The sequence below is a fragment of the Xyrauchen texanus genome, chromosome 9 (assembly GCF_025860055.1).
Source record: "Xyrauchen texanus isolate HMW12.3.18 chromosome 9, RBS_HiC_50CHRs, whole genome shotgun sequence".
Classification (NCBI taxonomy): domain Eukaryota; kingdom Metazoa; phylum Chordata; class Actinopteri; order Cypriniformes; family Catostomidae; genus Xyrauchen; species Xyrauchen texanus.
In genome coordinates, this window is record NC_068284.1 from 13,368,149 (window position 1) to 13,384,591 (window position 16,443).

Consider the following 16,443-nt stretch of genomic DNA (forward strand, 5'->3'; position numbering starts at 1 on the left):
GCCACACACACACACACACACACACACACACATATATATATATATATAAGAAAAGCATACAAATATAAACAGGTTAACAATGTATCTAGTCACCTCATCAGACACACCAAAAAATTATGATGCAAATCACTGCAAAGATACATTTCATGCAGTTGCAGTCACCAACTATAACTTCACAAGGAAAGGGGGATGATGTAATTGTAAGCAGAATGATAGATCATACACATCTCAGAAGGGAAAGTAGGCTGAAATCTAATGCAATTTCAGGAAAACAATCTGTCCAGGAGACGTATTTGAAAAGTCTAACATGGTAATATGATTACTCATCAAGCTGAGTCCCTAAAGCAAGCAAACTATTCAAGAAGCACACATTTGCAAGCAACCTTGCCACTCACAAAGCTCCTCACTTCCTTTTTGCAAGGGATCCAGGCAACAGTTGCAGTGCACTAATTAAACTTTGAGCAGTCCATACTGAAGAGGCAATGTGGATTCCGCTCTCTTTCGAGGGGTGAAAAAGCTTCTTTTGAATGATTCTAGATGGAAGAACAAACAGGTGCAGAATCAACAGTTTCAAGATCCAAGAATATATTTACTGATTCCCAATACTCACTCCTTTAAGAGACTCTTCGTCTTCTGGGCTGCCACCTGCATTATTGATTGCTCTAAAAAGAGGATCAGTTTCCTCATTACCCAGGCCTTTGCGTTAGGAAGTATTTTAAGTATGCCAACTATAGTTTGTCTAATTTAATACAATTCTTTCATTTAGATGGAACAAACTGAGATTTCTATCTTTTTGTAAAATGATTCTGGTCACTAAACTTTCAGGTTGTAAACTTAAACACATAATAATAACAGCAACAACAACATCAACAACAATAAGAATCATAATAATCTGGTTGTTGTTATATTTTATAATATTACATATTTTAATTATAATATTTATTATTGTTGTTATTATTATCTTTCATATTAATAATAACAATAATACACTGGTTGTTATTATATTTTACTTTTTTATTCATATTTTAATCAGCAATATTTCTTATTGTTATTAACTTTCATTTGATAAATATATATTATTTGTATTATTATTATTTATTGGTATTATTTGGTTATTATGTTTTATAATATTAAATATCTAAATTATAATATTTAGGGGTTCAAGTCTGAAGGGCTGAAACCCTATTGTATTTGTAAGGATTATTATTATTATTCTGCCTTAAAACTGATCGTGCAGACCAAACCGTACGTCCTGAAGACTTGAAACTTTGGGGAATGGTAGTACTAGCATAAACTCGCCACAGTCGGCCAAAGGGGGCGCTACAGTGAACAAAACGAAACAAGAAATTTGGGCCATAAATCTTGAACCATAAGGACAAGGGAAACAATTATTTTTGTTCCTGTGATTCCTTTCATCATGGCGAATCTGCCATAACATTTTTCTCCGCCCTATTTTCTTTGAAAAAAAATAAAAAATAAAATAAAAAATAAGTAAAAACGAACTAGTTCTAGGTCATTCGCCCGATCGGAACCAAACCAGTAGATTCAGCAGAGAAAATTGCACGTCTCTGCCTCTTGGTGGAGCTATACTATTTACAAATCTAAAAATGGCTCTAAATATGGAACGGTTTTTCCGATCGACTTGAAATGTTGAGGAAAACTGGAAAACAATTAGACACCGGGAGGCGCTATAGTGTTTTTTAATGCGTATATATCATTGTGTATACCGCTGTTTCACTCAGACACACGTTATTCATACCCTATGATAGATTACCTCATTCTGAACTTTGCCTCAAGTATTGGTGTGAATCAAATCGTTTGTTAAATATTTAACATTATATATATATATATATATATATATATATATATATATATATATATATATATATATATATATATATATATATATATATATATAAAACGTTTTTAAACTACTCGTACTCTTAGGCCGGAACCAAACCAGTGAAGAGGGATTCTCTGGAATCCCAAAATCAATAATTGTCCAAAAAATGTGAACTTTCATTGTCGCAACGGTACGCCAAAACGTTCAAAGTGAGCGTGGCCACATTTAATTAAATGGTTATAAGTATAACTCTTGAAACAAATGAGAAATTATCACCAAATATTGGACAATTATGTTGGACGTCAATCTGAGGACACACGAAAATTGCGCACCTCTTTGTAGCGCTATAACAGTCATTACATGTAAATATGTATCCTATTATTATTATTACTAATATTATTGTTATAATTATTATTATTGATATTTATTATTATTGTTATTATTAGGTTGTTGAGATATTTTATAATCGTATATATTTTATATTATTATATTTATTATTGTTATTATTATCATTAATAATAATAATGATAATTCCATGACATACCACATAAACACAAAAAAAGTAATGCAAGCCTGTATTGCCCTAATTACCAGCTGGGACTATACTCAACTATTTGTCAATTAATGTCTGACCATTTTCATTGCCAAACGCAGCATCATATCAGATTACAGTATTACTGTAACCCTGTGAGACACATAGTGAAAGGATTTGAAAATTTATTTTGGTCACACAGACCTTAGTAGAGGTAACTGTTCAGTGTTATCTGATATTAATATGGCACAAACGAAATTTCACAGAACAACTGCCTCCATCTAACCTTTTATTGTGGCTTTGGTCTCTTGGTCCACAAAAATGACCAGTTTTCCTGATGTTCTCTTGTTATTAGGGCCATGGGTCTTGAAAAAAGAGAAACAACAGACAAATAGGTGTAGCAAAAGATTTGGAACGTCTAATAACCTAGATTTATCATCAATCCACCAACATTCCCGCACATACAGTACAAATGCAAGTTGAGTGAGTAAAAGCAATAACCAGCTCATGCTTCATTATATGGCAGGACTCCAGCCTAATGAGGGACAGGAATGGCCCACTTATTATCCAAATTTCCTTTCAGACACACACACACACACACACACACACACACACACACACACACACACACACACACACACACACACACACACACACACACACACACACACACACACACACATACATATACACACACACACACTCTTTCTCTCTCTCTCTATCTCTATCTCTCTCTTTCTTACTACGAACGAGTGAAAATAAAAACACCTTATTTTATTAATTGTGAATAATTTATTGATGTGAACTGGTTAATGTGTGAGAGTGTGTGAATGTAGTAAAAGGAGAGGGCTCAGTTAAGACAATGAGTAAGTGAGAGAAAAAGAGCAAAACAAACAGCAGGTGGCGCTAACTACAAAGAATAGTCCTAAAGTGGGCACTGACAGTCTAGAAATGAAAAAATAATTATCAACATGACATTGTTGTAGAGTTATGTGTGATATATATATATATATATATATATATATATATATATATATATATATATATATAAAACTCTTAATCCCGAATAAGATTAAGATTCTAAATCCTTTGCACAAAAATACTGGAATAACAAAAAAACGTGGGTGTTTTTATTATTATTATTGTTGTTATTATTTGCATTTGCATTTTTTATTTTATGTTTGTTTTTCTTTATTTTTTATATTTGGGATTTTCATGACGGACGAAACAGCCACAAACACACATCATTAATACAATTTATCACAACGTTCTTTGCAATGTAATAAAGCAAAAATGGAAGAAGAAGATTTTTTTTTTTTTTGATGGAATAAATCAATATTTTATGAAAACATAGGCACTTAGATGTAAGATCATATGTTATTTAAAAGGAGCCTGAAGTCTCCAAAATACTCTGAAAATGCTCATTTCTGATACAGAGCATAACAAAGAGATGTTGATACGTAGCCATATCTGTCCCCTATTCCAGTGAAATTTGACAGATGTAGACACAAACCAATGACGTCGTTAAAGAACGCATAGCCGGTCCTCTTTTCGCCAATTGGCGCTTAGAGGAGGCGGTGCTTATGTCCCTTTACTCCGATTTTATTCGTGCGCTATAAATTAATTACAGCGTACGCCTGGACAACAGAGACGAGGTTGGGTACCAGTTTGACTGGGGATGCCACTTTCTTTTGATATGGCATTTTAAATATTATCTTTTAAAACAGTGGTTCTTTTCAAATGAAAGTTCACGCACGTATCGCCGTTTTATCGCATCCGGTGGTCTAGACGCGCTAGAGTTCCAGTGTTTCAGTAGTACAGTAGCGTCGGGATGTATGTCATCTGTAAGAGAACATTAATGTGCTTTACGAAGATTTTGTGAGGCGTTATACGACATGAACGGCATCCGTTGTCTTGCATCAAAATAAAACTCTGCGCATTGCAGTGCGGGTTGTTTTCGTTTTGTCTCGTATTTTGGGGGGTCGGGCATCCCCACGCATCACTTAATCGATAATCGATTAAATGGACTTTGGGCAGATGTCACGGTTTCTTCTACGCCATCATCATCATATGTGATACAGTGCTGCTCTGTTTGGGACATCACTGGCTCTCTTGTTTCATAAATGAAAAACAAACATTACCCTCTGATATTCACACCACCATGGGAGAAGAATGCTGGTTTTGGAAGGAAACTGAAGCCTTGCACCAGAAACCACACCAAAATAATAGCCAACCCAGGCATTGTCATGAAAGTGCTACGCCGGAAGAAGATCATTATGTTTCTTGCCTATTTTCTGCTTGTGGCTTTGACCATGTTGAACCTGGCTAATTATAAATGGACCAAAGAGCCACAGCAATGCAACCAGCCAATGCAGGGAATGCCTGTCCAAAGCAGATCGGACATCCGTTTCCTTTACAAAGCCCACCAGGTCAAGAAAAGGCAGCTTGTGTATGTATTGACCACTTGGAGGTCCGGTTCGTCTTTTTTGGGGAGCTGTTCAACCAAAATCCAGATGTGTTTTTCTTGTATGAGCCCATGTGGCATATCTGGCAAAAACTGTACCCGGGGGATGCTGTGTCCCTTCAGGGAGCTGCCCGGGACATGCTGAGCTCTCTTTACAGGTGTGATTTCTCTGTTTTTCAATTGTACAACAGCCCTGGGGGAAAGAACCTAACCTCACTCGGACTGTTTGGTGCCACTTTTAATAAGGTCATCTGCTCTTACCCCCTTTGTTCATCCTACAGGAAAGATGTAGTGGGCATGGTGGAAGAAAAAGTTTGTAAAAAGTGCCCTCCACAGAGCCTCCAAGCCCTGGAGAAGGAATGTTTAAAGTACAACACTGTAGTCATCAAGGGAGTCCGTATTTTGGATATCAACATTTTGGCCCCCTTGATGGAGGACCCCTCTTTAAATCTGAAAGTCATAAATTTAGTCCGAGACCCCAGGGCGGTGGCCAACTCCAGGATTAAATCTCGACACGGACTCATACGAGAAAATTTACAAGTCGTGCGCAGTAGAGATCCCAAGCTGCGTCATATGCCATTTGTGGACCTGAACCACAAAGTGAACAAAAAAGACGGTGCAGACTATCACTCCATAGGAGCCATGGAAGTGATTTGTGAACAGGCATCCAGAACTCTGAAAACCGCCCTCCACCCTCCCTCCTGGTTCAAGGGGAAATACATGACTGTACGTTACGAGGACTTAGTGGAAAACCCTGTTAAAACTCTGCGGAATATTTATAACTTTGTTAACCTTTCAGCCAGTCAGGACATTGAGGCCTTCGTCAAGAATATGACAACAGGAAGCAGCGCCTCCACTAAACCTTTCATCGTTTCATCCAGGAATGCAACACAAGCTGCAAGTGCTTGGAGAACTTTGCTTAGCTACCAGCAGATCAGGCAGGTGGAGGAGTACTGTCAGCATGCGATGTCTCTGCTCGGATACCTGCGTGTTCGCACATCCGGAGAGGCTAAGGATTTGAGCAAATCATTGTTGACTCTGCCCAAAATATAAAATATCGCCAAAGACGTTTGTTTGATATAAGTTGTTGTGTTTTGCATTTGTGCCCAGAGCAGCCAGGTTCTCATTCTTAACAATGTGTTATCTATGTTCAGTGCTTAATGGCTCAGTGGAATGTATCTGTTTGCATCATACTGTACAGAGACACTTATGTTGGGACCAGAATATTGTCTGTGCATTGCCAGATGTTTGACCAAATAAGAGAGGAAAACAATTACTTTGTGTACAATGTGTCATTAATCAGTAAAGGTAATGCAAGATATTTATTTTGCCAAAACCTTTAGATGTAGTTTTCTCTTCATTATAGTCACGATATACAAAACAAATAACATTTTTACATTGTACGTGAGACATCTATCTATAGGTTACCACAGTTAGGGTTGGGTGAAATTACCAAAATCTTATATCACAGTAAGTTTATATCACGATAATGATATGTATCACAATATAGTAAATGTTTTGAAAAATCAAGAAAAAATTGGTTTATATATTAAATAACCACATTGTAATGTCTATTTTTGGAAACTTTAATCTCAAATAAGTCAAAGTAAAAACCTCAACCTAAAGTAACAGCTTAATTTTGCATTATGCCACATTTCAGTCAGATGTTAACATTACTATTATTATTATTTTTATTATAAACTTTCCTCAATAAACTCAAGAACTTCTCAACAAAAGAATGCAACAAAGAAAATAATACATAAGTAGAAAGTATCCAATGAAAATAAACACTTATTGAAGAATTATTTTTTGACAGAATTAGTGCAGAGCACATCTTTTGCCTTTCATAACATTGTATTGTGTGCTTTATTTTGAGGTGCTAAAACAGATGGCTTGTATTAAGAGTGATTATTGTCGTTGTGTGACACAGTTTGCGTATTACATTCTTTTGCTCTTTGTTGACTTTTGTGAACCCACAGCACAGATGTCAGACCTGTTTTAACTCTTTCCCCGCCAGCGTTTTTAAAAAAAAGTTGCCAGTCACCACCAGGGTTTTTGACGATTTTCGCTAAACTTTAATGGCCCGCAGAATATTTTCTTCCATGAATATATGAAGATGCTATATATCACAATAAAGATCTGAGCCTCTGCTTTTAGGCAAAAAAAAACGATTTTATTTTATCTTCATTTGTTCTTTTTTATTGCGACTTGAACAGAGGTCGGTTTTGTCAAAAACAACATTTCAGACAAAAAGCTGATAAAAAGGCATGTTTATGTCTGATATTTTGAGCTTCTCAATACTCCACTTCTTCATGTTTGAGACGATCGCAGTCTGTTTCTTTGATCAAAGAGTTGCGTACTCTTTCAAAACATGCGGAGGGGTCTTCCTTACCGTATAACACCTAAAACACGGAAACCCGGAAAATTCCGTGTTTGGCGGGGAAGCGTTTTTTCATAAAACACGGAAAATTCCGTGTTTGGCGGGGAAAGAGTTACAAACAAGCTCATCTTCATTTTCATTAATTGTTTGGTAGTCGTCCCATTCTGTGGAGATGTCTTTCTTCATTAGAGTTTTTACTAGGTCAATTATGAAGTAGCGCAAGTGATTCTCCTGTCTGTGGAGCACAAATATCGGGAAGCCTGCTGGAGTCACGCATACTTGCACATTCACATGAAATACAGATGTGCGCATCAGATGAGAAGCATACACCAATCAGTCACAACATTAAAACCACCTGCCTTATATTGTGTTGTGCGTAAAAATCCCAAGAGATCAGCAGTTACAGAGATACTCAAACCAGCCATTTGGCACCAACAATCATGCCACGCTCCAAATCACTGAGATCAAACTTTTTCCCCATTCTGATGGTTGATGTGAACATTAACTGAAGCTTCTGACCCGTATCTGCATGATATTATGCACTGCACTGCTGCCACACGATTGGCTGATTAGATAATCGCATGGAGGATTGTTAGTGCCAGATGGGCTGGTTTGAGTATTTCTGTAACTGCTGATCTCCTGGGATTTTTGTACAACAGGCTCTAGAATTTATTCTGAATGGTGCCAAAAACAAAAAACATCCAGTGAGCGGCAGTTCTGCAGACAGAAATGCCTTGTTGATGAAAGAGATCAACAGAGAATGGCCAGACTGGTTCGAAATGACAAAGTCTATGGTATTGAGAAGGTGATTTGAATGGTGATCGGTGTATATAGCACTTTTGAATGTCATTGAATTTGATTCGGCAACCGCAGAAAAATTTTAAATGACAGAAAAACACAAATTTCTTAAATTCTCTCAGTCTCACATGAAGCCCTGCCCACTGATAGATAAGCCCATGCTGCACACATGGGTATTTACATATCGCAATTAATCTCTGTACTTTATATCGTCGTGATATACACTCACTGAGCATTTTATTAGGAACACGTGTACACCTATATTCATGCAATTATCTAATCAGCCAATCGTGTGGCGGCAGTGCAGTGCATAAAATCCTGCAGATACTGGCCTGGAGCTCCAGTTGATGTTTACATCAACCATCAGAATGGGGAAAATTTAGATTTTGACCATGTCATGATTGTTGGTGCCAGACGGGCTGGTTTGAGTATTTCTGTAACAGTCTCTAGAGTTTACTCCAAACAAAAAACAAACAAACAAAAAAAACAGTGAGCGGCAGTTCTGCAGATGGAAATGCCTTGTTGATGAGAGAGGTCAATGGAGAATGGCAGACAGGTTCAAGCTATCAAAAACTCTATAGTAACTCAGATAACCACTCTGTACAACCACTCTATATGAGCAGAATAGCATCTTGGAATCCACAACTTGTCCAACCTTGAAGCAGATGGACTACAACAGCAGAAGACCACATTGCGCATTTTATTAGGACTATAGTGTTCCTAATATAGTGCTCTGTGAGTGTATTTCGTCATTTCAGCCAGCCCCAAGCACAATCATTTAAAACCTGAGAGTATCAGGAAATGTTTTAAATTGTGGTTTCCTCTATGGTGTCGCAATAATGTGCAGTAAAAAGCAAAAACTAGCTTGCATGTTGCCCTAGGTGAACCACCCCTTCAGCAGTATCTAAACTAAATATTCATGTGCAGTTAAAATCGAGTTGCAGTGGGTTTTTGTGTAGTTAAGCTACAGTCTTTATCTGTCTGTCCAAGTATACGTGACCCAGTGCGTACTCAAATATTTGATGACAACAAATATGCCAGATAGGCATCACCGGTTTTTCGGAGCAAATGTTGTATAACCTATGTATAACCTTTTCTGTATAACGTTATATCCAATTATACAACTTCATTCTAAAACAACTGTAAAAATAACAATGTATACAACATTACAATTTACATAATACACATTGTTTAACAGAAGAATGAATGCAATTGCTGTTTAAAATTATAAACTTAACATTCCTGCCTTTAAACACCTTAAAAATCAACTTCCATTGTACAGTGGGTACGGAAAGTATTCGGACCCCCTTAAATTTTTCACTCTTTGTTATATTGCAGCCATTTGCTAAAATCATTTAAGTTCATTTTTTTCCTCATTATTGTACACACAGCACCCCATATTGACAGAAAAACACAGAATTGTTGACATTTTTGCACATTTATTAAAAAAGAAAAACTGAAATATCACATGGTCCTAAGTATTCAGACCCTTTGCTGTGACACTCATATATTTAACTCAGGTGCTGTCCATTTCTTCTGATCATTCTTGAGATGGTTCTACACCTTCAATTGAGTCCAGCTGTGTTTGATTATACTGATTGGACTTGATTAGGAAAGCCACACACCTGTCTATATAAGACCTTACAGCTCACAGTGCATGTCAGAGCAAATGAGAATCATGAGGTCAAAGGAACTGCCTGAAGAGCTCAGAGACAGAATTGTGGCAAGGCACAGATCTGGCCAAGGTTACAAAAACATTTCTGCTGCCCTTAAGGTTCATAAGAGCACAGTGGCCTCCATAATCCTTAAATGGAAGATGTTTGGGACAACCAGAACCCTTCCTAGAGCTGGCCGTCCGGCCAAACTGAGCTATCGGGGGAGAAGAGCCTTGGTGAGAGAGGTAAAGAAGAACCCAAAGATCACTGTGGCTGAGCTCCAGAGATGCAGTCGGGAGATGGGAGAAAGTTGTAGTAAGTCAACCATCACTGCAGCCATCCACCAGTCGGGGCTTTATGGCAGAGTGGCCAGACGGAAGCCTCTCCTCAGTGCAAGACACATGAAAGCCTGCATGGAGGACTCCAAGATGGTGATAAATAAGATTCTCTGGTCTGATGAGACCAAGATAGAATTAAGGCCAAAAAGTTCTAAGCGGTATGTGTGGAGAAAACCAGGCACTGCTCATCACCTGTCCAATACAGTCTCAACAGTGAAGCATGGTGGTGGCAGCATCATGCTGTGGGGGTGTTTTTCAGCTGCAGGGAAAGGACGACTGGTTGCAATCGAGGGAAAGATGAATGCGGCCAAGTACAGGGATATCCTGGACGAAAACCTTCTCCAGAGTGCTCTGGACCTCAGACTGGGCCGAAGGTTCACCTTCCAACAAGACAATGACCCCAAGCACACCGCTAAAATAAGGAAGGAGTGGCTTCACAACAACTCCGTGACTGTTCTTGAATGGCCCAGCCAGAGCCCTGACTTAAACCCAATTGAGCATCTCTGGAGAGACCTGAAAATGGCTGTCCACCAACGTTTACCATCCAACCTGACAGAACTGGAGAGGATCTGCAAGGAGGAATGACAGAGGATACCCAAATCCAGATGTGAAAAACTTGTTGCATCTTTCCCAAAAAGACTCATGGCTGTATTAGATCAAAAGGGTGCTTCTACTAAATACTGAACAAAGGGTCTGAATACTTAGGACCATGTTATATTTCAGTTTTTCTTTTTTAATAAATGTGCAAAAATGTCAACAATTCTGTGTTTTTCTGTCAATATGGGGTGCTGTGTGTACAATAATGAGGAAAAAAAATGAACTTAAATGATTTTAGCAAATGGCTGCAATATAACAAAGAGTGAAAAATTTAAGGGGGTCTGAATACTTTCCGTACCCACTGTAAGTGGCTCACTGTAATCTCGTTTTTTGCTTTTATTTTAAAGAAAAGGAGGACAGGGTCAAAATAATGTTGTTAGGTAATCAACATGATGCTACCTACACATTCTGTAATTAAAGATCGACTTGTATTGAACCCGGAATATTCCATTCAACATGTTTTAATTAGTGCAAAAGTGTCTGATGGCAATGCCGATTCTTAGTGGCAAAGCCAGCATGGGTCAATTTCAGGGTACATGAACATTCAGAAGCAGCATGTTGATTTCCAATGTGATGATGTTGATTTAAAATCAGGGCTGGAACTGTAAACAATACAGTAAATAATTTTTATTTCAAATGTTATTTTGTTTTGCACCAAGAGCTCTGTTCTCTAGTATAAACTAGGTTGCTATTACACATGATCTATAGCTGTGTCTAAAACGTGAAGGATATTAACAGAGCCAAAACATCTGTAATATCTGTGCAATAGCAGCATCTCCATTCATAACATGTCACCAGTGTAGACGTTATAACACTGATGCAGGTCAGCATGGTTGCTGACTGTCAACTGTAGCGGACCCCAAATCCCAGACATCATACTGCCTCATCAGAGTATCCAGTGACAATGAATGCTTAATTTTCTGAAGTGGGCTTCGGTGCCTCTCAGGGCCTGGTCTTGCTGTTGCAGCCATGTGTGAGAGTGACTGAGTAAGGGGGAACCACGAGAGAGCTGCCTCTGTTTTCCAGAAATAGCAGCTGCTGGAGGGGACGGTGGGTGAGAAGGATCTGGATGTGAAGTGGTGAAAGAATGGATGGGCTTGAGAATTTGTTGGCATTCAGTCTGGATTCCAGTGAATGCTCCTGGCCTGTCGCCATCTCTCTAGCTCTATGCCTTATCCTGCGGGCAAAAAGGGCATGTGGTATATGTCCCAGCATGATATTATAGCCTCCAGGTGATCTGTAATATATTTTGTATTTTCTAGTTGATGCAATGTGTGAAGCCAGGTACACTGTACAATTTTGTTGACAAATAAAAAAACCTGTGAAGATTTCTTTCTTAGCCTCGGATGAAGTTGTGGACCAATGCTGTGTTTCAACACAACAAATGTAAATTGAATGCTAAAGGTGTCTACTCGAAGGCCTGTAAGAAAAAATTATTGACGGTGTAAAACAAACCCAAACAAACAAGTAGCCCTTGATCATTTCAGTTTTGCATGGATTATATCAGCCAATGGTGATACAAGATATTTGTGTATGTTAATAAGAAAAACATTTAAAAGTGAAATGTGTAACTTCTGCACCATTAGTTTCACCAAACAACACGATCACACGGGAAATCGTTACGTCTGAATGTTCATGTACCTTGACATTCAGCCGAAAACTGACAAGTGTCATCCTCCATCAGACATTTAACATCAATTCAAGCATGAGCACATTTCCCTCTAGTGCAACTGAGACATCCGAGACACGGGCTTCTGGTCTCATGGGAACAAGGAATTAAGGGTGCTTTCACACTTGGTTCGATTGCTTGGACCATGAGTTTGTTTCCTGCCACTGCTAGTCTCTGTTCACATCATATTATTTTGGTTCAAACCACGGTCATGTCATCAACATGAGCACAAGTGGCTGTTTTATCACTGTAACTAGGTAACAACTCAGAAAGACATCCGCTTCACTGTGTTAAGGGAAGCATTCAAGTTTGTCTCTTTGGATTTACCTCCAAAATCATTCGCATCAGCAGTGACCCGTACCAGAGTTCACATGAACCGTACCCCCAGACCACCTTTTCAAGTGTTCTTGGGTGTGGTTCCCAGGTGTGCACCTGAGTTCAGAAAATAGCGCTCACATCACCCAAACTAAACTGACGTCATTCGGACCTGGGTACGCACCAGAAGTGCTAGTGTGAAAGCACCCTTAATTGCGTTCACATACTAAATTTGGAGGTTGCATTTTAGCTCTAAAATTGAATTTTTACTCCACTGATGTTTAGGCTTGGGGTTTGGGTTAGGGGTAGAGTTAAAAAAAAAAATGTATTCCTGTTGACTGTATTACATCATTTACAACTAAAATATAACTCGCTTTTGGTGTCACTCTGTGGACATTTCACCTGAAAACTGGAGCTCACATATGCCCATTCGTTCAACAACACTTCCAGCTTTGGAAACTGGGAGGTAGTGATTTGAATTTCAGTAAGCACTGACTGATTTCAGAAGCAAAACTTTCAACCTACTGTCACCGAATTCACTGTGTGATCAGTCTCCACCAAACGTAATTGAAAAAATATAGTTTTCAAACTAAAAAGATAGCCCTGGCCCAAACCAATCTGGAACGCAAGACACCATGACAATGGTTGCGCCCTCTCATCGTCTTTAGTGAGCAACGCGACAAAACAACAGTGCTGTGTACACCAGATCTGATCTTTCTGCGATGTATACTTAAAGATTTTTCTCTATCACCGAACACGCATCATTTATGCCCTCTCTGCAGGCGTTGCCACCTTTTCCAGCATGTGAGTAGACATGAGGCGCCGCATAATTTAATGCGGTTCCAGAGCGGTTAAGACCATAACAAATTTTCCTTCTAAATTTAACTTTATTAATAAGCAGGTTATGAGCCTTTAATAATAAACAAATAGATTTCTAATCTACTTTTGCAAAATGAATCAGATGTCATCATCGCTGGCATGAATGACAAGGAAAGACAATAAAATTACTAGTTTGTAGCCTTGTTTTTCTCACTTTAATGAAAATATTAAAATTATCCATTCAGACTTTTCTAAATGTTCTCTCAGGGGATACCCCTGAACCCCTTGTACAGTATCATTCCTCAGTCACAAGGGGTGTGCCTCATACTTGCTCTCTGAATGTAATTAAATATTACAAATAATTTTAATTTAACAATTATATGCTGTCATTATGCTTCAATATGAACAGATGATCTTTTAACATTCATATCCAACTGCAACTGATTGAAAACTCTTTAAAATATTTTAATATTGTGGTAGTAAAGCCCTCAGACTCCACAGCTTTGCCTGTCTCTGGGCCCCTTAATTAACATTTGTATAGACTATTTTGACTATTTAGGATTGTTTTTCTTTTCTTTTCTTCTGTCAACCTTTAAATAAAAAAAAAAGTGCTCATGTTAACTCTAATATCCAGTCTCATTTTTAACTATTTAAATTCATACGAATGCCAAAGGGATGGGTCTCTCTGCAGTTGTCATGGTTACTTGGTCAGTGATGCCCATCATGCAAATGGAACAGATGGTGACCATACAGATGATAAAGGTTGAGGAGATGGAGAGTAGATTTAAATGTCCTGGTGTGGAAATGTTCCCCTTCATATCCCTGGTAATTCTCAAATAGCAATATGTATAGCAATCTACTCATTAAGTTTTTCATTCAGAGGGTCTTGTGTTTGGAATTATGAAGCGCTTTACTCATGTCATTGAATACTGAATGTCTTTTTAAGCAGTTTAGGGCAATTAGCAATGTGAATTGATTAGGTGAACCAACTGTTAATGGATAGGGTGCATTTCGTTTCTGGGTGACCTATCCCTTTAAGAGAGCTATTCTTCTCTCTTCAGTCATATTTCAGAGAATATTTGAGAGCTTTAGTCTTATCTCTCAGATATAGACATGCATTTGTATCGCCTTCCCTCTCCACTGACCTCGGTCTGAGGTGTAATTAGCATACTGCCTGTTCTGAATATGGTAATTTTACTGCTTTGCTTCCACTTACAACCTGTCTGGTGATTAACAATTTATGAGAGCCTATTTGATAGAGGACCCTGTGATCTCAAATGCATGGGTTATGAGAGCAGCCAGATGATTTATTTATTGCCTGAAGTCATGCTCATACATGCTCATTCTGTATTTATAATTACACAAGGTTCCTTGTATTTTATATGTTTAAACTGTTTGTTGTCACATTCGGTTTGCAGAATGCTTGGTATATTTAGCAATTAAATCTTCCTGGTCAACATTCATATTCTTTGTTCTTTCACATCCTGCACACGTTACTCTTTTGTTTGTGAACGAACATATGAAGGCTATGACACACCAAGCCAATGGTCGGCTACCGGCCAATATCAGGCCGTCGTTGAGCATCTGTGGCCCTAGTTTTTGCGGTGTGTCCCGCACCGTTGTTATAATTTACAGTCAGTTGTCATTATCCTCTTTTGGGTCCTGATCACTCAGTTGGGGGTTATAGAGCAATGATGACAAGTTGATTGTACATTATCCCACTTATTTCACAACTGCTTGCCAGATAAATTAATAAATGGATATTAAATATTGAGGTGAAGTAATTTCAGTAGCTTACTTGTAGAGACTGTGGAGCACAGCTGCAGGTATGCAGGAAATGTGCTCCTGGATGTAAGGGTATTTTTACAAGAAATGCTAACCAATGTAGCCTTTACCATCATATAGAAAGAATATATTTTCTGCCTCATTCAATGAACAGAATCCAAATATGTTCAGAAAAGGATGTAGTTGTGTACACTCCATGGGGTTTGATAGCACAAATAGTTAACCTTGTGTAAATTGTCATGTGAACATTTAGCTTTATGCTAAGCTAAAATGCCATTTCTTGCCTTTACATGCGTCTGTTACCAGACTAAATTATATTTTATACGGGATTCTATGACAAAAATGCACTTTGAAGCATACATTTTCTCTCTAGTAAGACCTTTGATATTAGAGCTAAGATGTACTGCTGTACTGTAAGATCTTTTTTTTTTCTATAGAAATATCTAAAATAACTTAAAACAAGATACATTTACCTGAGTAGCAAAACTGCGTAAAATATTTAGGCTTTTTTTCAGATAATGTTTGAATTTTCTTTATTTACTTGTTTATAGTAAAAAAAAAAAATGTCAGTGCTGAAGAAGTAATCAAAAGTATTTAGATTACACTACTGACCTTGTGTAAGCTCATTTTACAGCATGTATTCTGTAATCTGTAGCAGAGTATTTTTACTTACCATTATTTTACTTAATATTCTTCATAACATTTTGCAAACAATATATGGTCATATAAGTCATATCATGCAAGTTATAACTACATAAACATCTGGAATTGTGTATACCAGAACTTCTCCTTATGGTTCAACTCATGTCTACAAACAACACAGAATGGCAGTGACAGTGAGAGCGCCCTCATCCACATTCATTCATTTCTTGCTTGTTTTATTCATGTTCCGGGGCTTTTGTAGATCAGTGGTTGGATGGATCGATCAGACATCTGCATTTTTTCACTTTTCTTGGTGCATAGGGCAAAAAGGCACATTTACTTATTTAAATGAATATCAGATGTTAAAACTACACCGAATTATAGTCCTTACCAGGAATATATTTTAACATCTGTTGTTGTTTATGCTTGAGGACTTTCTATTGGCTGTTGTCTTTGCATAATTAATAAGGTACATCTCTGCAGGTTTTGGGGGTGTTATTAATTAACATATAAAAGTTATTGGGGGTTATAGTTATGTTTTAAATTCAGTTTCATTTAATAATTAATTAATAATTAATCAGTAATCACTGAATTTGATCTGCCTCA

At 37.8% G+C, this 16,443-nt stretch overlaps 1 pseudogene; it reads left to right on the top strand.

The window, feature by feature from the left end:
• The first annotated feature begins 4,018 nt into the window (after positions 1 to 4,018).
• On the top strand, positions 4,019 to 6,845 carry LOC127649098 (carbohydrate sulfotransferase 2-like; annotated as a pseudogene).
• Positions 6,846 to 16,443: the final 9,598 nt, after the last annotated feature.